The sequence below is a fragment of the Lepisma saccharinum genome, chromosome 7 (assembly GCF_977018435.1).
Source record: "Lepisma saccharinum chromosome 7, izLepSacc3.1, whole genome shotgun sequence".
In the NCBI taxonomy this organism is placed as follows: Eukaryota; Metazoa; Arthropoda; class Insecta; order Zygentoma; family Lepismatidae; genus Lepisma; species Lepisma saccharinum.
The window spans coordinates 84,549,080-84,574,569 of NC_139235.1; the positions used below are offsets into that span (position 1 = coordinate 84,549,080).

At 36.2% G+C, this 25,490-nt stretch overlaps 1 protein-coding gene across 4 annotated transcripts in view; it reads right to left on the reverse strand.

Moving 5' to 3' along the window:
- LOC145989979 (testis-expressed protein 2) overlaps window positions 1-8,791 on the reverse strand; it is an 89,133-nt gene extending 80,342 nt beyond the window's left edge. For 3 of the 4 annotated variants that reach the window (XM_083125536.1, XM_083125535.1, XM_083125534.1), the window contains exon 1: window positions 8,318-8,790. The gene's annotated coding sequence lies outside the window, so the exon portion shown is untranslated. Of the gene's footprint in view, window positions 1-8,317 lie in introns of all 4 variants that reach the window. The other variant, XM_083125537.1, reaches the window with a different exon arrangement.
- Window positions 8,792-25,490: the final 16,699 nt, after the last annotated feature.

A 25,490-nucleotide genomic window follows, 5' to 3' on the forward strand; every position in this document is an offset into this window, starting at 1 on the left:
ATTCTACAATAATTTGTCTTTCTGATAGAACAATTTGAAAAAAAATTATAAAACAATCGCAACCGTTACCATATCTTCTCCTGACACCCTTAAGTTAGGGACAAACAACTCTTCATCATAGAGAAAAAGTTGAATGAAACACATGGTCAATTCCATATTTTGATTCATTTCAAATTTGGCATACTCAAAGGGCTGCCTGGATAGGAAAATATGCAAGTTGCAGACCCGTATCTTTTGTATTTTTGAAATTACAGGGGTGCAAAATCTGAGATTTTGACCATTTTTTCTTCATGTTAACTTTAAATTGCAATATTTCAGCAATCATGGTACCTACAGAAGTAATTGAGACAGCGTTGGAAAGGTCTTGATTTCACATGTACATACCTATGTCAGGGGGCAAAAAAAACTTGGTGTGAAGAAAATTTTGGTAGCCATATTCTCAAAAATTGGTATTTTAATTAAAAAAAGAAGTGATGCATACACTATTACTCAATAACTTACAAAATTTTAAAATGTCATCAGTAGTTATGTTAGATTTAAGTTAGGGTACGCTAAGTAATGCATGGTAACATATTTCGATAATAAATTCCAATAATTCAAAACTAAAATTCTAACAGAAATAAATACAATATATAATATAAATACAATATTGTTAAAGTTAACGTACATGAAGCTGGTGATTACATTCGAAGTTGTAAGAAATAAGAGGTAATTCAAAAGTCTGGTCCCAATGCAACTCCATGATTAGTCCACTTAGTGAAAAATGGAAAGAAGGGAAAGTTGATGGAAATAGGAGTTTCAATCTAAAATAGTTTTTCTTGTATGTACACATTGCTTGCATTATAGAATTACTTTCCTGCAGTTTACGGTTATTACAAGCATAAGAAAACAGTTTTTCTTTTTGACGTTTCAGGAGAACACACGTTCCTTTCATCAGACATTTACTTTCATTTTGACTAAAGTCAGTGTTCTCCTGAATGTCAAAAAGAAAAACTGTTTTCTTATGCTTGTAATAACCGTAAACTGCAGGAAAATAATCAATCTAAAATGCTTGAATTTTCAACATAGTGTGTCCACGGTTCAGGCCTCACCGGTACCTGGAAATGCTACATCTTGGCGTGTAGCATACTTCTGCCTAGGCGTGCGACAGTGGCTGGATGAAAATTACCCAAAGAAATGGGTTGGCTGAGGCAGCCCGATTCCCTGGCCGGCTCGATCCCCTGATTTGACGCTTTGCGACTTCTACATTTGGAGCCACATGAAAGACTTAGTTTACAACACACCAGTAAACTTGCAAGAAGAGCTCAGGGAGAGGATCTTAACAGCTGGTCAACACATCAAGGACACCATCACACCACGAGTTACGAGACCAAATGTCCGTAAAAACCTGCATGCCTGCATTCGTAACGGAGGTGCTCACTTTGAGCAAGACCTGTAATGTTCTTTAATTGTAATGTTCATTGATTCCATTCACATGAAAATGAATCAAGTATTATTTCTTGTACACAAATGTGAATGTTAGCAACATTTGTACCTTGTAGTATAGCTGATGACACAAGGAAGTAATGTAAGTAATTTGTACGCTTCGTGTCATACCATTTTTTTTATTAATATGTTGCCAAGTAAACTAAGATTGAATTTTTTATCACCACTTGTAAGTTTAGATCGACCCGTTACTTACATGTGATTGTTATTTGGGACAAACTTTTTTTCAACAAACCACTTATTTGTTAGCTATCAGAAAATGCTGAAATATGTGCCATACAATGAGCTGTTTTTTCTCAATTTGTATTTTTATGTGGAAAAATGTCATTTTTATTAAAAAAAATAGAAATTTGATTATCTCGAAAACTACTAATTTTCAGACGGGGTATCATATGGTCAAATTTATTGCAAATTGCATCTACTTTAACCCCTTTCAGGGAATACATCTAATTACAGGTCACCCTGTATATTTAAATTCAAAGACCAATTTTTGAGAAAATGGCTACCAAAATTATCTTTACACCAGTAGCGTAGCGTCCTAATACGTCCATATGCCCGGCGTTCTCCGATTTAAAATTTCAAAAATGCTGTAAATATAAAGTAAAACGTGACTAATTATATACATGTTTGAGCATAATGGCATTATAAAAGCTATTTTTCGCGATCCGCCTACAACGCTCCACTAACAGCTCTCCTTGTAGCATTTCTCTAATGTCTTTGCTTGCCGGTTGTGTATGAGGGATGTAGGAGGGAAAGCTTGTGGTTTGGATCTCTACAGCACGGGCGAAATGCTCTCGCCATATGCGGGCGTACGGAGACCTGATTGGTTCTAGGGGCCATGTGACCTTTCCTGCCTTCCGATTCAAGGCGCTGTACTTCCGATGCAGACGACAGAAGTAGAATTCCACGGTTTTTCGCGCTCGTGCCTCTGCTCATGCTGTGTGATGCTACAATAAGCAATATTGACTGACGTATCTTTCTTTAATGACCACTGCATCGTGTAATTTATCGCAAGAACAGTGAAGTGCATTAAAAACTAAAAGAACAAAAAAGTTTTTGTCAAACAAGTTGATAAAGTCCTCGTGGTAGAAGTTCAGCCTGTGGCTGCTCTACCACCTAACCCACAAAACTATTTATTTAAAAAAATATTTTTTCGTTAGTATCTAACTGCCTAATATTGTGCCAGTGGAAATGTTTAGTATTTGTTTCAAAACTGTTAACATTGTATGATCTCTTGACAAAATTATTTTAAAATGTTTATCAGCATTCTCAAGATACAATAAACAGTGGTCTGAAACTCTGAATTACTACTAATAGGCACTGTTACGTCAGTAGAGTGTACGATTGTTGGATCATCCACCCCCCCCCCCCCTTCGTGTCAGTGTGTTTTGCACAGTGCGAGAGGTTTCCGGTTCGAATCCCGAGCCTACGCATGTTTGTTCTTTGTGAGTGTCTCTTCATCAACTTCATCAATATCATCACTCATATTCATATTTGCGATTAGCCAAAAGTGATAGAAAGCGAAGTAAAATAAACCAAATCATTCAATAGTTGTATCATCCACAACAATGAAGTCTACTGTTGTTGCGCTTGTGATTGAGGTAGGTTTTTTAATTACTTGCGTCATGCTGAAAGGTTGATTATAAAATACTGTTTTGCTACACATGTGTTACGTGTGGAGCAAAATACTCCGAATGGTGTGCAGTGTTTCTGACTTGAGCAATCTAATTAAAAATGGTATAAAACACCAGTGCTCCAAGCATTTGTTGCACACTGAGGCATCTCATTTTCTAGATAAAACAAGCATGGATCATGTTTTATCGGAACCCGGCTGACTTAATGTAATAAACACAATGAGATTGTGATTTTAAATACACAATACATATGTCGGCTAATTCCATAAGTAAACTCTTAAGAAAAAAAAAAAAAGGCCTACCCTTCCTTCTAACTTGGCGTTCCCATCCGAAATGCTCATGCTACGCCACTGCTTTACACCACCATTGTTTTTTGTTTTTTTTACGCTCATGTAGGCATACAATATCTTGTGTGGAAGAGCCCCTCACGACCTTTTCAATGCCGTCTGGAATAACTTCTATAGGTGCCCTGATTGCCGAAATATTGCAATTTAACGTTATACAAGCTAACTTAGCATAAAATCAATATAATTAACTTACATTCATGTTAAGTATTTGCTTCAAGCTGAATATCCAGTTACAATAATATCAGTCTTCATAATATTTTTGGGTGAATATGTAGTATCGCCCGAATGGATTTCTTCATTTTTACCAAAGAAACTACTTACTTTCATCAATTTCTCCGACGTTGTGAAGTTCGTGAAGGTGTTTTCTTTGATCGTTTAATATATTTGTAGGTTTGGTGCGTTTTACTCACAATTCCAGAATATAAAAAAAGACGTTAAAAAATTAACGTTCAAAACTGTATTTACGTATGCGAGTATGTTGTTCCAACTATCCCAATCTTCAGGTTCGTATAAAAAACTAGATACTTAACATGGTACCAAGTCGAAATGTAATAAAAGGATAGTGGACAAGGGTTGGTATGGATACATTTCCTGCTCATCAGGAAATGCCGAACCTGCAAGTTGTACATAGTGATACATAGAGGTTTTTAGTCCTTTAACATTCTTAACATGGCAATAGGGTAATTGTGCAAGCTTTTAGAGAACGACGAGTTTTTTAAATATGTCTAGAGGGGGGATATAATATCTTAAATATATCCACACCAACCCTTGTCCACTATCCTCTTATTATATTTCAACGTGGTACCATGTTAAGTACAGGGTTCCCACGCAAACTCCAAATCCATTTTCCCTGAGTTTTCCAGAATCCTCATATTTTTTCCAGAGTATTGAATGCACAGTAAATGACTACTATAATTTTACAATGACCTCCTCCATTTCCCCTCATAGCCATACCATCCTCACCTTCTTTATTACTGTTGTTTTCTGATGCAAATAACAAAACTAGTTCAATAATAAAATAAAACTACACTTCTTTGCATGTAATTAAGAACAAAAATGACCAGTTTTCTAGAACTTTAAACAACTCTGAAACAATTTCTAACATATCTGATATAGAACATTGAAATATTTTCACACATGTTTATATATGGATACAATATCAATTAATCTGTAATGCATACAATAATAGTTAAGAAAAACAAATTATTGGAATTTTTAAAACATATAAATATTAAGTGAGAATTATTAGTACAGATTTAAAAAGGAATAATAAATTACTGATACTGAAATATAAAACAAGAAATGTACTTAATGTCTGATACAGCACATTAAGAAACTTTACTTCTCAGAAGCTTCAAGTTTTTTTTAATTGTTCTGCAATAGCCTTTGCTTCTTCTTGCATCTTTTCTTGTTTGGCTTGTAAAGCACTGATCTCACTTGCTTTACGTTTCATTTCTTTCCTTTTGTCTTCTTTGTGATCACATTTCTTTCTCATCTTCTGCAATGCTTCTTCGTATCTAATACGTGCACCTTTAACACTCTAGATCATATCTTTGCTTACTTCTACATTTGACACTCCTCCTACCACTTTCACTGCATCATAAACTTGCCGAATAGCCACAACAGACTTCTTTCAAGTTTTCTATTAAAACCTGCTTATTTACAGAAAATCCACTTTCCACATATGCATTGCCATGTGATAAAATCAAAACCAACTTAACAGTGCTTCAAAACGAGCCTAATCTAAGATGAAGAAGTGAGGAATGCTAGTACGTAATGGTAAGTTAGTGACAGTTGCAAGTGCAAGTGTGATGGGGGTTAAGTATACACCATTCGACTGGCCTTTGCCTCATGATATTCAATTTCTATCATATCTGTTGAGAAAACTATTTCACTACATGATATTAATGTAGATCTGCTGGTCCTACAAGTAATTCCATTTTACACATATGTGAGCTTTTGAGGCACGTAAAAATCCACATGTCATGTCATGACTATAATAATAGTTGAACATGATCAAAAACTTAAAATATGAACAAGTATTTACGAACAGTACATAATTCATATATGGCACTAGTAAGTAAATATTTAAAATTCTGTTCTAAATGCAGTAAACACACAATCAACAATACTGTACACAAAAGATGGCAGAAAAAACTTAAAACTACTCCCTAATAAGGGAAATCAGATGAACACTGGTTAATTTTGGACATCAGGTTATCTTTATTATGCATTTTCCACATCTTGAAATATATTTTACGTCATGTAAAAGATCGAAATCGGTTAATTAAATTTTAAAAAGTGCAAAATTTATGAGGGTATACACTTGGTCACCAGCCCTGGAATCACATTTAAAAACAAAAAACACGACAAACAAATAGATATGAGTTCCTTGCTGAAAGAGAAATGCTACAACGCTTGGATTATCCACAGACAGGAGCATATTACAATCCCTCAGTTTTGCTTCATTGGGAACCATTAGTCAATTACATGATTTTCCCTGAGATTTGCATTTATTTCAAATGCCCTGAGATTTCCAGGTTTTCCAGGTGTGTGGGAACCCTGTAAGTACCTAGTATTTTATACGAACCTGAAGAAGGAGATAGTTAGTCCCCGAAACGTAGTTCTAAAGGAAAGGAAATTAGGAACAACATACTCACATACGTAAGTACAGTTTTTAATGTTAATTTTTAACATCTTTTTTTATATTGATCGTTTAAGCTTTCTGACCCGGAATTCCTTTCTCTTTCCTGAGAAATATTTCCAACACCCAGAGGCGATTGCTGCCAATTCCTTTCTATTTGCCTGCGTTTGATGACGTAACCCCGTGTCAGTGTTTCCAAACACGCTTTTTGTTTCCTGAATTTGAAAACCATCTGTTCGACACATCGTGGCTGTTTATGTCGTAAATTCTTTATTTTTTTTAACTGCTTTTGCCTAACCTAACCTTATCATGCATGGTTTGTGGAGGTGATTATGCAAGCATGTAAAAAAATCGTAATAGTACGTAATTTTGGTTGTTTATGTCGTAAACCCTTGTTAATTTTTTTCTAACTGTGCCTAACCTAACCTTATTGTGCATGGTTAGTGGAGGTAATCATGCAAGAATCATGGAAACATGTAAAAAAATCGTAATAATACGTACTTTTCGGTCATTAAGGTTTGAAACACTGCTTGTGCACTGCAAAACAAAAAAACACTAGCACGACGCGCGATGATCCTTGACGAGTGCACGCCACATTGTCTGTTACACAAGCTAAAACAACGAAGACAAATAATGACTCGTAATATGAAAAGTTGACACTAATTTATGGAAAAAGGCATAACTTCACCTTAGAGAATCTTCTGTAATAGGTAAGTATCAATGCTAAAATTAACAAAATAAACGAGTGACAGGTGTATGGGCGATACTACATAATTAATTATTTTTGTTGTATTTTCACAGTCTTCTTTATTTGAACATTTGGTAAAACTATCAAAGCCGGGAATCAGATTTCTTCAAATTTACAGGAGAAAGTACTTACGGAATTGAGTTTCTGTGTAATTTCGGAAAGTAGTAGAAGTGTTTTCTCGCATTTTTCAATGTATTTGGATGCTAATTCATGTATTTTTTCTATAATAATGACCATCCGATACACGAAAGCTGTTGCTTGCATTTCCATCCATGTACTTGAACCGGATGTTGCGAGCATCTGATGACGTAATCCTCGGTAAATGTTTCCAAACATAGTTTTTTCACTATATTGCCCAACCTAACCTAACCTTACCGTGATGGTGTGTGGGGCTATTCGTGGATGGTTATATGATCCAGAATGGTATTTTGGGGCTATTCGTGGATGGTCATACTATCCCGAATTGTTTTTGGGGCTATGCGTGAATGGTTTTCAGGGCTATGCGGGAATTTTTTTGTTAAGAAGGTTGAAACATTGCTTTGCCGTTTGAAACACAACGCTAAAGATTTGCCCGCCATTTTGCATGTTCAGGCAGCGAGAAAAGAACGAACAATAATTACTCGATATGTCGACAATAGATACTAATTTCGTTTAAAAAAAGCGAAATCCCTTGTTAAACAATCTTTCGCAATGCAGAATAAGTAAGTACGAATGTCAACAATTACAGAATAAACGAGTTAAATCCGAGAGTGAAAGGTGTCCGGGCTTTATCGCATATTTACCAAATCCGATTCCCGGCTTTGACAGTTTTACCGAACATTTTATACGATCACACTTCCACCAATGATATTATTCACTATGAGAATTGGTCTAAGGAATTTTGAATCTTTCTCAGGTAAGGTCACTCTCTGTTCTGCTATGTTCGAGATACTTTACCATGACAATAAAACTAACTACTACTACTAAGAATGCATCTCACTTGACAGAAAGCAAGTGGATATTGGAGTTCAAGATTTTGTAAAATACAAGGATATATAGCACAATTTTACCATTGAGTGTTTTGAACAATACCTAATGAAGTTACCTACTGGGAAATATCTTGTTAGACGATTTCTGTGCAAAGGACAAAAAAAAACTAAGTTAACGTGCTACCATTCCACATAAGTACAAAAATGTAGGTTATGTTGTTTCACCTTACCGCCACTTCGATAATATCAAGTTTTCATGTAATATCAGTATATAATTACAGGAACTGAGAAGGAACTTTCCCTTCTGTAACAATTTTCTTCCTTACAAAACACATTGAAGTAATTTAATGACAACAACCTGTTGAAGAATAACAGAAACGTCTACACATTTCAAATTCATACTCACGTGACATTTCTCAAAGACAAAGTGCATGTCACTTACTATTAGGTTATGCAACGCATGATTCACATTCGTTAATCTATTTACGTACCTCAAATATATTCAATCATATTGCACTCTATCGTCGGCCTTGATCACTCTATTGCAATGATGATTACGACAGCAACTGCTTCTGTTAAAACGCGTGAAAGCTAATAAGTAACGTCAATCTCTATTCGTCCTTCGATTATATTTCGTATATAACAATGAGCTTTCCCTTTTTTGATGTTGCCTTTACTTCTAGTTTCCTTATTCCGCTGATGTTCGAGTCTCGACGCAAGCACTAGCAGACGTTTCAAGGTTTTGTGCAGTATAATCTGTGGTTGTAAGACAAACAAACTGTTGCGTCGCGTAATCTTACTGCTTCTGAGCTTCTCACCCAGCTACATGTAATTCCACAATTAATGTAATTATTAAGTGTTTCACTCCGCAACATAAAGATTTGGCTTCAATGATCGAATTTCTCAATAGCTAGTCTTGGGATGTAAAGATTGGTTTAAAAGATGCCGAAGTCAGTCTGTAGGCCTCTCCGATACCATATCAGTCGTCAAAATTTTATCTCAGCTAGAGGAATGATAAAGACGAGTACAGAATCGAAATAGATACTCGAATTAACAGGACAACAACTATTATTATCAGAGACTGATTATTATATCGGTACTGTATTCAGATTTGCTATTTCAAAATCCAGAAAGTGCTTATCTTGCAGTGTCCGAAAGGTCCAAAAAGCTGGCTTCAAGCTGTAGAGGGTCTCCTTTATCGCACAACACTACAGCAATATTTCGTTCTGACGTCAGATGAGAAATATTTACGTTGTTATGTTAGGTCTATTAGCATACATATACTGAATATTTATTATTGATGCTAAGAGAACTAAACCTATCTAGCCTAACATAACAAATGACGCATTTAGCCTAACAAATAGAAGCATTCTCCGGTGCCGTCAGAACGTACGGTTGCTCCAATGTTGTGTAATAAGGGAGATGCAGCTGCTTGGGAAAGTATCGCCAGGCAAATGGTCCATCATCGTGTTAACGGGATGGACTACGGCCGCCATCTTGAAAATTCATCCCATTCATTTACATGGTAAATTGTTACCATAATTGCGTTGCTCTGAAATGGAACTTCGACCATCTGCTTGTAGGGCCTTGTTCTTCGTAACCGTCCCCTGTGTTCTAATACTTCGAAGCATAAATTTTATAATTATATTGAGAGCAAAATAATAAAAACTGACAAAATGCAGCTGACATGCCTTTCCACTTAATTTTCTTATTTCACAAGAAGAATATTATAAATCCAACATAATAGTTCACTAGAGGAAACATTTATGCTGCGATTGATGTATACTTGTCACTGGGAACTTTGCGTATTATTATGCAATTACTATAATATTCGAAGTCTGCAGCGTATTTTTTTCGCAGCATATTGTGCTGCCACCTACCATTACTCCTGGAACTCCCAGGAGGCGGAGGGATATTTGAGTTGGGCAGCTTCTGCTAGCTAAACGTTCGTCGAGTGCTGTCAACCAACACAATCGCCAAAAAATAGAGAAGATTGTCTCTATCAAGTCAGGGAAAAGAAAGACGAGGCGAGCAATTAACTTGAAAATTTGGCGAGAATAACAAAAACAATATAGATAAATGTAAATATGTATTTATATTACTTCCTGTAATGTAGATAATTTAAAACTGCGCAGTCGTCACGCGAACAATTTTGTCCGCAAATTCATGGGTCGACGAAAACCTTGCTGGTCTGAAGCCTAGAAATTGCCTGAGGGAGGGATACCGCTATGGTTCTTCCCAAAGAACTTTTTGGTTCTTCCGTCCCTCGGTAGGAGCGAGCTCCAAATGTTTGTCACTTCAATTGCGAGTGGTCAAGGTCAACTTTTCGGAATGACACTACGGTGTGTTTATTTACGATACAACAGATCCCAGTGATTAGGCGATACAACCAGAAACATTTCCTCTTTTTGGAAACCGTTACGTCTTTCCATTGGGAAAGGGTTTCTACAAAATGTGCAAATCCTTATTGTTTTGATTGCACGATAAGCTGTATTCTATTCTTGTGTAAAATTATTTTCTTTCGCCTAGATGCTTCTCTTGAATAATTTCACAAATGATAGTTTACGTATTCTCACGAAATCCATACTGCTTATGTACGGCATCCTACAAAAATAATTGTAGACAAAGGAGGTACGAAATAGACTGACTGCAAGCATAGGTAGGTGGATTAATAAAATTTTCCTGGGAGGGTCACAAAATATGCCGTAAAGATACGACAGGATGTAATATTGAGAAGATTGTGGGCAGACACAAGATTCCAAGACAAATGCAAGGATGAAACAACTGTTTTTCTTTTACATCTCACCAAATCCGAACCCGGGACCCGTTGATTATACCGGAAAGGGAAGGCGCCAGCGTTAGAAGAATTTGATGAAGTAGAAGTTGTTCCATAATTACTTGTATTGACAGTGATTAAAAAAGAAATACTTTTGAGAATTTTCTTATTCAGACGAAACTTTATTTTTTTCTTATTTAACGTCGCTTTTACGCCACTTTTGACTAATCGCGACAACGAGGATGAATGATAACACTGGTCGACAGTGAAATTTTTTTTTCGATCTGCTGAAGACGAATCTGAACTTGGTTTTTGTCCTACACCCTCAGATTTAGAATTAATGCCAGTTATAGTATCAACCTTTAGACCCCGGCCAAAATTTGAAGGAAATTGCAGAGCTCCGTCTACTTGGCTGCACTTTTTAACACTCGGTGCAGTGCAGGTGTATCCAGTGTCAGGGTGGTGCAAGGAAATGACGTTCAACCAACTAGACGGAAAGCTGTGTTCAAAAGATTCAACAAATGCCTGTCTGCTTCTTTAAACGGTCATTTGATTAGTTAGCACGCACCACGTCACCATACACCACACTTGCACCGGTCCGGAAGGTAGTGCAGACGGTGCAGACACCAAGTGCAGACGGTGCAGATACCAAATACACTACTTGACTCGAAATCAACGAACTAGAGGACTCGGTGTTGCACCGTACAACCAACTAGATGCATCGGTGCAAAGAGAGTCAAAGCGAGTCAAAAAGTGCACCCAACTAGAAGGGGCTATCATCCCAGAATCACAAATGATACCTCGTTGGAAAGCTTATGGAACTCAGAATCCAATGAAGTACATTTAGGTTCCATCATGCCCAATTTGTAGAAGAAGAAGAAGAAGAAGAAGAAGAAGAAGAAGATGATGAAAATAAGGAAATTTGGGGAAAAGTTAATTTTTGGAGAACTTGAGGTAAGTTTTGCAACACTTACAGTTGCGCTACGCAAACATAAACTCAGTAAAACACACCCTATACGTTAAGTTGGCTAACTGAAGTTGTCCTGTAGGACGAATTTCAAAGAAGAAACATATGTAAAGTATACATATTGCAATATACAGGGTGAGTCAAAAGTCCGTGACCACCCTTTATAAAATGGAAGGGAGTATAGATTGCAACAATTCAACACTTTTTCCAGTTCTTAAAACTGGTTAAAAATGAGATTAATTGCGAAAGTTACAGGACATAAATGATTGAGATATCACCTATGCCCAGGTCGGCGCTGGAATCTTGAACGAAAGTCACACACACACAAATATATATATACTAAAGCAAAATTACTTTTTGTTATAGTCGTGTTGTTATTATAAGCAGGAAAAGTGATAGCATACAGAATACACCAATTAGAAAACTGTGAAAATTGTCATACTCTTAGAAATGAACTCTCTTATTATTAGATATTTCATTAACTTCAGTTGGGTTAGGGGGCCAGGTGTCTGACTAGGGGAAACCTGCCCCCCCCCCCCCTGGCGTCGTCACTGAACCCCTGTCGCCGTAGCGCGTTGTGCTAACCACTCCGCCACGGAGGTTGACTCTCAGGCGAAACTATCAGAGACATTGGAAAGATCAGAGTTCCTATTCGCGAACCGTCTTGTAAACAAAAAGTAGGAAAGTAGCTACTCGTTACATAAACGACAGAATGAGTGAATCAGTGAAGTCAGATATATTCCATTTTCTGAGGTTCTATTATTTAATATTGTTAGTATTATTTTACTGTTCTTGGTTCTTGAAATACTGTAATTTATTCTGTTGTTCGCAAAAAGAACAGTATTTCCTGGTGAGATATTTTGCTTTTGCCTTGACATTGTATTTATGTGGGCCTTTAATATATTTTCGTCAATTTTTTTTTCAGATTGAAACATAATTTTAATAGCGATCTTTTATGTGTGAGCGAATTTATAATATTCATACCAATATTACGAAATGAATTATTAATTCATATGCAGTCCCAGGTAGCCAAATGTTGCTTTCGGTGTGAACTGTCTGGCCTTCGATATGTCGGTGTTGGCCAAGCATCGTGAGGATAATGGCGAGTTCATTGAAAAGGAAAGCCAAATAACAGCAACAATTGGTTTGATTTATTTATTTATTTGGTTTATATTTCTTCGTTTTTCTCCCACTTTCGGCTAATCTCGAAGATGAGAACGAGTGATATGATATTATGAAATTGATGAAACGACGCTCACATGGAAGCCCATAACCAAGCCTGGATTCGAACCCGGGAACCCTGTCCTCGTAGCGCGCTGTGCCAACCATTCGGCGACGAAGGTCGGCACGATAAAAACAATTGGACTCGTTGCGCTGAGCAGGTGTACTCCAAAGATAAGCCATTCGGTTTTCACCATGGAGTTTATTATTCCAAAACTGCTACCTCGGTGGCGCAGAACTGACTTCTGTTCTAAAGGCTCTAGGTTCGAATTATGGCCATGGTTTGCATATTTTAGTGCATTTGTTCCATTCCCTGTTTCATCGGATCACCATTTATCCTTGCCGTGGAAAGTGACGAAGTTTTTGGTTCACTAGTTGCTCAGATAGGCAAATCGGAACTGGAGTAGTGGAGTTTCCGAGCCCTTGATCACCATCCCACAACGTTATCCCCTACGCTATCGAGGCGGCCTGAAAAGTGGCGTAGACAAGTGGAGGAAATAAGAATAAAGAGTGTATTCAATCCTGAATATTAACTATAATACAAAAATTAAATTTTCAATACTTAGATTCTAAGAAAGCTTATTCATATAAAGGTGGATCCCATACAATTTGTAACGAGACTGGTTCGTTACAATAAATAAGTCAGTAAGTGGTCAGTTTCTTTTTGTTAATTTGTTCAGTTAAATCAGTAATTTTGACCACTTGAATAGTTTCCACCCCTGCTATCACCAAAACCAAAACAATCGCGCATAGGAAATTCCAACCCAACCTGAGTCGCTGGCTAAGGGCTAGCACTACAGACATTCAGTTCAGTGGTCAACCTTGCCTCGGGGACAGACAAAATCAAAACAAAAGCAGTCGGAGGGTGTTTGTTGGTTGAATGTTCTGCGAGGAAGGAACAGTCCCGGAAGGATGGGGAGGGGAGCTTGAACGAGGGTTGGCACGTGTTTCGTATTTTGTGGGTGAAAGTTTTATTTTAGCGTATACTATTTTTCGCTGTTTGTAAGTAAAATACAGAGTGATTAACTTATATTTTAGGAAAGGAATCAAATGGTAACATTGTACACAGAGAATACCATAACTCTTCCTTGCAGTAGTTTGCCATCATTCAACTACACCTTTTATTTTTTTTTAGCTAAATTAAATCGAAATATAAAACAACCTTTCTCATCTTGTCTATTCTAATGCATAACATACAGCCAAAGTACATCTACGTTTTGTGTGTTGCACTAAGTACAGGTAAATTGTAGAGGAAGAACTCCAGCGACGGAGGAAAATGCAAATCAAACAGGGAACTATATTCCGTCGCGGAATAAGCCACACTCTTGCGTTGGACCCGCTCGCGAAACTATCGTCGGTGGTTGCTAGTAATTCGGAAGTTTCACCACCAGATGTCTCAGACGTAAGGGTGGCAAAGTCGTTTCCTTGATCCATGGCGTTAATTCCTTACTTCTTTTTCTTTTGTTTGACCGTCAACGTTTATATCACAGGTTTATATCCTTAGTTCCGTTAAACGAATGATACGGATTCTATGATGTAGTTCCTAGATCTTCCGGGTTCGGTAAATTGTCTCATTTCATTACTAACACAGATTGAAATCAATCAATTATATAAATACATCACTTTTGCCTTTGCACTGTTTCATTGTGTTCGCTTTTTACATTTGAAGTCTATTTTTTGTGCATATCCGTATATTACATTTGAAGTCTACTTTTTTGTGCATATCCGTCTAGAAACCAGACAAGTGGAGTAGATAATTCTGATAAAAGGAGAGAGACACAGGGAATGGAATTTTCGGCAACAAGACACGGAAAAGTGATTTTGCAGCACGACAACGCCTCATCACACACAGCGAAAGGCGTCAGACACACCAGTTCTGCACTTGGCTGGAAATTTTTGCCCCACCCACCATACACACCAGACTTAGCCCCTTTGGACTACCATTTGTTTTCATTGATGTCTCGCTCACTTTCACAGCAACACTTCAACAATTACAAAGATGTCGAACAATGGCTTGCTGACTGGATCACCCCAAAATGTGAACAATTTTTCTGGTAGGGCATCCACAATTTGACGGACAGATAGGCAAAATGCATAGCTAGCAATGGCGCATACTTTGAATAAAGTATTTGTTACCTTTCTCCGCAGATACACTTGTTTTCTTTCGGATCAATTAAGAATTATTAACCGGCACACCTGGTATAAGCGATTTGGACCTGTTGTATTATTAAAATATTGAAAATAGACTGATGGCATAGTTTGGGGATAAGCAGTAGATAGCGCTTGCAATACACTCAAAGGATAAGGATTTTTTTATAACCTTCGGATATTCCACATAACTTTCTGCGGCGAAAATGGATGAATCTATAGGTAATCTAAACTGCTGGTAATTTTTTTCTCCCTTTATTCTTCTTCTTGCAGTCTTGCACTGCATGTAATGAGCGATTCAAAAATTAGAACAAAATGCGACAACCTCTGCACCAGAATAGCAAAAGAATGCATTCCTTGGAAACATGTAGAATGGAACACGAAAAAGAAATGAAAATAGTCATGGCTAATTTACCGAGCAATACTTGTTTTACAAAACACAGCTGTAGAGTGCAGAATATCATGATGCTCCTTTATGTCGTGAGAAACGAAGAAAATATCCAAACTGATGTGCTTCTATCATCTTGCATTTTTCCATATAACGTATCATAGTTTGTGTAGGAAAATATTTTATTGCTGCATGAATTATCTTTGGCAAAGATAATGCCCAAGCTGTAATTCCAATCGGAGACCCCTGGCAGAGTAGACTTTATTTTTGCATTTTGGTGGGAAATCAATGCAATTTCGTAAGGAAGGATGACTGATGGTTATTTCGATAAGCATCTAAAAGTATTTGTAAAAAAACAAACCTGGTGCCTCAATTAATTTAGCTTTGTCTAGCACTGAGCATGGATATAATATCCCCCACAATACTGCTCCGGTGAAGGTTTTACAGTATTTCTTCACATAAAATGACGTGTGTCATATCATACTGTAAAATAAAATTAGAATAGTACATGCAGGGATAAGACTTCACAATTTGATAGATGTACCTAGAGAAATGTGGGCAAAGTTAATTCACTTAAAATATTAAATGAATGAATAGTGTTTAACAATGTGTTTGAAAATTAACTTACAAAATGTACATTATGATTTCAAGATATTGCAATGCAATAGTAGAAATAATTCAGTTTGATATTGATGAGCCAGTTTAAGATTATGAGTTTTTTTAAATACTGACTGAACATTCATGAATATTCATTGGCGTGTGACATGCACCTCACTGGTCCTCAAGTGTTGGATTACTCTGGATCGGATTTCTCAGCTCAGGCTATGGACTAATATATGAGCAGTCACTGGTCACTGGTGTGGGATTTGTTACCTTTTCTTTATGAAATGAAATGATGGAATAACGTTCCAATAACTGTTTATTACAGGGTTTTCACACAGTTACAAATAAACTTTGAACTGGCAGATCCGAGTATGGTTCACAGATGAAGATTTAGTTACAAATATGTAACTGGCAACACTTCTAAGATCTCCCCATGGTTTCTTTGACATCATAGGAACTCTGTCAAAAGACAACAGGTCTGTGCCCGAGTAGACCCAAAGATAAACAACAAAGATCTTCCACCTTCTCAAGTGCCCACCCAGCATCCTATAAAGTTGGCACCTAGAGGAAAATCCGGTGGGTAAAGGTAGCGGGCATGGTGTTGATTAAATCATCCCTATCTTCTGTTGAGATCAAGAAAATGTGCTGCCTTAACTCCACACCCCCTACACACACCATCATGGCATGGTGCAAAGCACAGGGGAGCACTTTACTTTACGGTTATTACAAGCATAAAAAAACAGTTTTTCGTTGTGACATTTTAGAACACACTCCCTTCATCAGATATTTATTTTGAGTTTGAATAAAGATTCAGTTATAACAATGGCTCATTTTTTTTTAAACAAAGTATCAGCTATACAATGAATGTTGTCAATGTTACATTGTTGTAATATAACTTAACTGTAGAACAAGCAGTCTGTTTTATTTTTATTTCATATAAAAAAAATTGATCACATTTCTTATTAATTTTTTTTTTTAAAAAAATATGAATCCCAAATATCATCAGGCAATTCAAAATCATCATTGCTTTCACAGAGTTTCTTGATGTTTTTCGTTACATTAAATTTTAAAGATGGTGGCTTACTCCACTTGTGAAAAAGAAAACTCCATAGTGGGTCAATGTTACCATTTTCATTCATTCATATTCATATTCATATTCATATTCTTTATTTCCGTTGACCTATGTCCATAGGTATGGAAATCGTCATATAACAATACATACAGTAATAAAATATTAATACAATTTTAGACAAGGATTACAGTAATGATTTTAAGAACTACTACATGAAGGAAAACCAAATACACTAATAAAATATTAAAACAATTATAGACAAGAATTACAGCAATGATTTGAAAAACTTCTGCATGAAGGAAATCTAAATAGAGGAAGAATACACTATTGGAGTGAAATTACATACAATATTTAAGGCCATCACAATAATAAGCAAAGATTTTTTTTTTAGTGTAAAAATAAGATGTAAAAGTAACTATGTGACTTATACAACATGGAAGAATGCAATATATATACAGAACTGATTAATAATCATTTAGACATAATAATAGCATATAGTGAATACTTCATACATGATAATATAAATAGTATAATTCCATTTTCTGTACAACCGAACCCTCTTTGTTGACAATTTATGTAATTTAATATTTACAAATTTAGAAATTCATTTATTGAATAAAAACAATGTCTTAATAAGAATGTTGTTAATTCCCTCTTAAATTGGGTAGTTGATTCCATTGTTTTCATGTGATTAGGTAATTTATTATACAGGTGGATACCTACGAATTTAGGACCTTTTTCAAGGAGAGTGGTATTATGAGTTTGTATAACCAGATTGTGATTTTTTCTTGTGTTGTATTGGTGTACTTCCTTGATACGTTTGGAGAAACTAGACATATCTTGTTTTACATAGCACAGTAAATGTAATATATATAGGCAAGGTAATGGTAGAATGCCAAGATCCCTGAAAATTTTCCTACATGGTTCATTTATTTTCTTTCCTGCCATAATTCGTACTACTCTCTTCTGCAAAATAAAAATTTTTGCACTGTTTCTAGCATTCCCCCAAAATACAATTCCGTATGTTAGTTGTGACTGGAAAAGACTGAAATATGTTATTCTTATTGTCTCCCTGTTTATTATGGTTCTTAAGGTTCGTATACCATATATGGTTTTGCTTAATTTCCCTGCTAGGTGCTCTATATGTATGTCCCAGTTGAGATTTTCCTGTATCCAAATACCCAGGAATTTTATGGAATTTGTATATTTGACTTGTTCATTTTCTATTTTTATTAGTGGTTCTTCATTGTTCTTATTTCTTGAATGATGGAATTTTATTGCTAAAGTTTTGTTTTTATTTATCGTCAACTTATTTGTGGGGAACCATTTGCAGAGTTCGTTTGAGGTGTTTTTTATATTTGAATTTAGAATTTGTTCATTTTTGCCAGTTATCACAATGCTCGTGTCATCTGCATATAAGGTAGTTTTAACTGAGGGTAAGTTTGAAGGCAGGTCATTTATGTATATGGTAAATAGTACTGGCCCTAGAATAGAGCCTTGCGGAACACCACATGTCACTTCTTCTAGCCTAGAGATATGGGAAGATGCATTGGTATTTGTCCCTTCTACATGTAAGATCTCTACAGCTTGACTGCGATTTTGCAGGTAAGATCTAAACCAGGTGTTTACTATACCCCTTATTCCATAGTGATTTAATTTTTTCAGAAGTTGGTCATGCGATACTGTGTCGAAAGCTTTTGATAAATCAAGAAAGAGACCTACACACTGTTCCCTATTGTCCAGGAGTTGTCTGACATGTTCGATGTATTCAAATATTGCTGTAGTTGTTGATTTGCCTTTACGGAAACCATGTTGTGATTTAGATATTATGTTGTTTTTATTTAAGAAAGTTGTAATTTGAATATTCATTGCAATTTCCATGATTTTTGAGAAGGGTGAAAGCAGAGCTATGGGCCTGTAATTATCTACACAATGCTTATCCCCTTTTTTATACACAGGTTTGATTTTTGCTTGTTTTAGTTTATCTGGGAACACACCAGTAACAAAGGATAGGTTCACTAGATAGCATAGTGGGTGTAGGATATGGGTGTGACATTCCTTTATAATTGAGGATGGAATTTCATCCAAGCCAGTTGACCATTTGCTCTTCATTTTTAAGATGATGTCTGTCAGTTCCTCAACAGAGACTGGGCGTAGAAACATTGATGCACTATGTGTATTCATTTTAACCTTACCAGAGTTTTGATTGGTTTTGACTTTATCCTTATTTACATTGATTAGGTATTTATTAAAAAAGTTTGCCACTACCAAAGGATCACTTACGTTTGTGTCATTTTGATAAAGTGTGATGTTTTCTAGTTTTTTGCAATTTCCCTGCAGTTCTTTTTTTATTATGCCCCACATTGCTCTGGATTTATTTGAAGAGGCTGAAATTAGTTTCCCATTATGCCCTTTCTTTGCAGCTTGTAACACACGTTTATATGTTGACTTGTACTTCTTGAAGTATTCTTCAAAATCAATTGTTACAGCTGTGCTTTTCCTAGCCCTGTTTAGGAATCTCATTCTATCACTAGCTATCTTTATTCCTTTTGTGATCCAAGGTTTCTCTTTCTGTGTTGCCCCTTTAACTTCCTTCTTTGGTAAGGCTACATCAAAATAGTAAGAAAATATGCAATGAAATTTGTCGAAAGCATCATTTACCGTGCTACACTCATATATATGTTTCCAATCTTCATTGCTGAGTAAGTGATTGAAGTAAGTTGTATTTTCATCATTAAAAACTCTTTTGGTGGTATAATAATTTATTTGTTTAACATTGCTATTGCTTTGTGAAAATGGTGTTGAAAGTGAGAAAGACTGTGCAAAGTGATCTGAAAATCCAGTGTCAAAAACCTCTACTGTGCATTGGTCGACTAGTGTATTCAATAGAATTTGGTCCAGAGCACTTTTTGTATTTTTTGTTACTCTGGTAGGTACTTTAACCATTGCTTCTAGGTTGAACATGTTAAGAAGCATGTTTAATTCATGATTTACATTCTTTTTTAGAAAATCAACATTTAGATCACCTATCACTGCTACCTTTTTGTTGGACTGCTGAAAGTGATTTAGAATAACTTCCATGTTACTGACAAATATATTCAAATCACTATCTGGCGTTCGGTATACACATATGATTATATATTTTAGTTCTGGTAATTCGATAATGCATGATTCAAAGTGTTTTTCAATGTTGAGGTGAGCAAACTTTTTGCATTCCTCTACTGCGATATCAATTTTACTATATATGCATGCACCACCTCTCCTGAATTTACTTCTTGAAAAGTTTGAAGTTAAAATGAAGTTTGGAAAATTTACACAACATATTTCATCATGTTTCAGCCAATGCTCAGTGAAACAGATGATGTTTTTATCTGCTAACTTATCAGCTAGGAGTGTTTCTACCATTAGTTTCTTTTCGGTGTTTAGTCCTTGGATGTTTTGATGGAATATATTCAGAGATATTGATCCTCCACCATTTCTTTCCGAATTACAGTTTCTCTTAAGATTTCTCGTACACATTATTTTCTTATCTACATTTGAATTTACAACTTGAAGGTTTTGGTGAGAATTATTTAAGGTTTCTGACTTCCTACAACTTACCATAGTATCCATACAGCCCACTGATCCAATTACATTCCCCATAAAAAATTACTGTCATGCATTAACGGGACTTTCCTTTCCCTTGTAGATTTCCGACGGGTATCTTCAATACTTCTATTTGCACTTTCACTAGTCAAACTTTCCTTTGATTCACTATCATCTTGATTGTTTTTAGCATTTTGCTTGATGTGGTTACCACTATTTACTATTTCCTGATTTACTTCTGTGATATCTTGAAGTAAGGGTTGTGCCAAGGGTAAATTCTTAGTCTTCTCAGTAGGATTTGGAGCCGGAAGAACTATGGCATTTTTCCCGTTTTGGGGGGGAGGTGTACTGTTTACCAATAGGGAGAGTTCGTCACACAGCAAATCTTTCCCTCTTCTATTTAAGTGTTGGCCGTGGGTGGTATGACCATCTCTTCCGATTTCATTTGCACTTAACATTTGCACTTTTGGGAAAACTTTGCAAACTTTTGAAAATTTGGAGTTTGCCTTGTTTACTTCCACATTTACACATGATGATTGCATTAGGTCGTATCGTAGTGGGATGGTACTAACAATAACGTTTGTGTTTTTTACTGTTTCAAGGCAAGTTTTGAGGGCTATAATTGCTGATTTTGTATCGTTCCTTGCTACATCATTAGATCCACCCATTACGATAACGAAGTCGTCGCTTCCATAGTCCTTGCACTTGAAAGCCACTGAATTAACTACCTCACTTAATGGTGCCCCGGGTTTGGTAAATCCAGTTACTTCATAGTCCGCATGTCTCTCTGTTACTCTCGTCGCAATGCCACGACTATGGGTATCCCCCAAGATCAAAATCTTCCCTTTGCGCCCTTTGTTTTTTACAGCGTTATCGTCTTGGTTCTTCATGTATGGGCGATTTTTTGTCTTATTAATAACCCTCTTTTTACTGTCACTATTCGCACAATTTCCCGCATTTCTCCCAGTTGAGCAGTCAAGCCTTGTTGCCATGGGGCTAACTTCTTCACTGTTTAGCACCTCGAATCGATTATGGTGTATAAATTTGTATCGTGCATTTTGATTTTGTCCATTTGTGTTGGAACTCGAATTTATTACAGATTTCTTATTTACGTTGCGATTTACAACCTCCGACCACATGTTTGAGTTTTTCACATCATTTAGTCCTCTTTTCTCGTTCAATAGTTCTAGTTTGTCCGCTTCAAGAACCTTAATGATTTCATTCTTGGATGAGAGCTCGAGATACAGTCTTTCTATCTCTCGTTTAGTTCTGTCGCACTCACAACAAACCGGCATTTTGTGACTTTTCACTTACTTTACCTATTTTCCGAGCAAATACAGTTGTCTTGTAGCTTTCGCAATGTCTGTGCACTTACGAACAGCTTCTTTACAGCCTTTTACCTTTTACTTAACGATTTTTCCAGGAGCTCTTCTACACGCACTACTATGACCGGCGGCCATTTTTTTTTTTTTTTTTTTGTATTGCAGCTTCAATATTGTATTTTTATTTAATGTATTGCAGCTTCAAATTAAAAATAAATGTCTGATGAAGGAGTATGTGCGCTCCTGAAATGTCACAACGAAAAACTATTTTTTTTACCCTTTATTAACCGTAGACTACAAGAGAAATATATACAGGGTGTAAAGAAAGTACAGAGCTATCTTTCGTGCAAGCACACACTCACACACACAATAATTATGCACATATTTGTGTCTTTGGCCAGGGTTGTTAATTGTTACTGTGTGCGTGATATTTTGTGCTTGTTTTTCATTTCCTTACATGTGTGCACTAGACTGAAAAATATTACCATTTGACAAACAAAAACTAAAATCTTAACTGGTATAATCTAAAGTTAGCCCCTTAGTTGTAGTCACGGACACTTCTGGGTTGTAAATTTCCCATTGACTTAAAATGGAATCTTTACAATCCAGAAGTGTCCGTAGCTGTACTTCTCAAGATATATATAAGAAATGATTGGGTGGACAGGAGGGTTTTGAATTGTTAAATCAATTAACCATACTTTTCTATAATTAAAATAGTTTGTGTGTTTGTAGTAGCTCAGTGGCTGGTAAAGTGGGAATGAGTCGTTTAAATCTTGTTAACTCAAAATATTTGAAAGAAATAGCGGCATCTATTACCGGGTGGGTGTGTGTTCTCACAATCTACAGGTTTATAGGACTGGGAGGTTCCAAGTACCATGCTGCTTTCATATCAAGGTCGGAAGGGTGGTATTTGGTGGGTGGGGGAGAGAGAGATGCTATTTGGCACTGCTTTTCTTCATGTGGAAAAGAAATGCTGCTGCTTAGCTTCTAGAGATGGGATTTGGCAACATCCTGCTTTATAGAAGAATAAAATGGGCCATGGTTGAGATAACACAGGCAACTTTAAGAAACAGGTTTCTAATTAAAAAGAGGCATTGAGAATTATGTCCTTAGTATCTCACTTCAATTTTCTTAAATTAGAATATCTTTCATGGATGGTTGGGTGTTATAAAATATTTCCCTCTTCAAGGGACTGAAGAAGAAATCAGTTTTACCTACTACTAGTCAACCTCTGTTGCAGAATGGTTAGCACAACACACTAAGATGCCAACGCCATATCCATAGCCTATGGTGCATTTTCCCCCCAAAGTACAATACTACATAATTGACATCTTTCTTTGAAGCAGCTGATTTTCTTAATCTGTTCCTTCAAAGCAGCTACTTTTTTGTACTGTTACCTGACCTTTACAGGTCTCTCCCTCGTATCGCTTCAGGTAAGTACAACCAGCGTTGAATACCCCTTTCAAATTTCAACTGTACACTATGTAGCCAAAAGTCACCGGACACCCAAATGAACGTGGCAGTATTGTCATGGTCTGTTTTTCCTGGTTTCCGCTCAGGCCATTAGTTTTGGTCAATGGCAACATGAACAGTTGTGTTTATGAGGACATTTTAGACAATAGCATGCTGCCCATACTGTGGCAACAGTTTGAAATGGGCCCTTTTCACCATTAGCAGGGTCCACTGCATCGTGGTTTGAAGACAATCAGGTGAGTGTGCTTAGCTGGCCTGCTCGAAGTCCTGACTTGAACCTCATAGAACATATTTGGGATTAACTGGAATGTTGGTTGCATGCCAGACCCACTCGATCGAAAACCACCCATGAACTATTCAATAGGCTACAGCATAAATGGAAAAATAATCATGAGCAATAAACCAGAATGTAGTAGAAAGCCTGCCCGAAGAGTAAATGCTGTAATAACAACAAAGGGAGGTCCGACATCTTGTTAGTTACCTGGCTGGTGTCTTTGGAATGAACAGGACTGGGTGTCCAGTCTCCACATATTCTGAACTGATATTATATTATTAGATTATATTAACTTTTGGCTGCGAGAGGTTTTATGTTTATGTACATCTTAAAGAAGGCTAGCGATTCAGTGTTCTTTGCCTATTTATTATACACGAACTGTACAAGTGAAGGGTGGAACATGCCCAAGTCAGATCGTGAAACTATAACACTGATAATATTAACTCTTATGGTCTGGAGCTTCGAATGCCTATATTCTTGTTGAAGCCGAGAAATACAAACTTGCTGCAAAGTACAAAAAAATCGTGGCTTGAAAAACAACTGAAATTATGGCATTCAGATATTTTGCATAATTACACAAAATTTAAAACTTTAGGCCTTTGCCACTGAACCCTTAATTGTAGGACATTACTGTAAATGATGTTTTTTACTCATTCTTACATATAGAATTTAAATTTTTCAAAAAGATGCAGTGGTTTATTCTATAGTAACAAAAAGGAAACAAAGGACTTTTTCAAATGGCACATGTTGATAATGGTTACAATTGATATGTTTTGTAATTCGAGTAAGTAATACCTTTAGAGGTATACTAATGAACAAAAAAAGACATAGCATGTTAATTCTGCCACGTGCTGCTGGTCAAAATATCAACCATTTGTCGTCAACAGGAAATACAAGCTTGGTCGAAATATTGACCATCTGGTGGTAGAAGATTAAAGCTACTGTCACCACAGTACCAGTTTGATGCTCCCGTGGTGCTGGTCCTTTGTTGGTGTCTAGTGGGCACAGCCAAAACCTTAAAGCAGGCTGACTCTACAGTATATCCACTCTCTTAAGTTTCCCTTCGTGACAATCATCACTGGAAGCTGGCTGGTATTTTCTGACTTCACATTTTAAAGTAGTTCTGGCTCATGTCAATGTTGCTGGATCAGGAACTGTAGAAGATATTTGTTTTAGTAACTTTGTAAAGATTTACTATGAGCTGGCAACTGTGACCAGGCAGTAGTCATTTTTTTTCCTTCTGCAAGATCCTGTGACATATGTACATTAAGTACATTGGCAAGTAACGCCAAAACTGCCATTCTTGATGCATGCATAGCTTTCTTGTTATTACTATTTTGTTCTACTGTTTGAAATGTTCGTTACTTTGTTAATAAATAATAACAGGAACAAAGAAGAGTTCTGTGCATTCTTTCCAAAAAAAAAAAGAAAAAGAAGTTTATTGAAATATGAAAGACCATTACAGTGAAAGTTGCAGGAAATAAAACATTTGCAATAATTCTCCGATATTTCTTAAAATTAAAAGAGAAAACCCACTTTTCAAAATAAATCAGAAATTTCCATCACAAGACAAAAACAACATAATTGTGTCAACATTTATACATATGCTTAAAAGCAACATAAATATACGCTTAGCAAGTGTACAGGTCTTTTCAATAAAAGGCAAAACAAAATTCACAGAAATAATATTCTTTACCACAATGAATAAATCTCTCATTCAGTCTTCAACAGTAACCAATCATGTATAACAACCAAAACCATACCATACAAATTAAATAATCATCACATTCTTATGAAAACATGACTAGCATTAACAAAACAAAATAAGTGAAGTC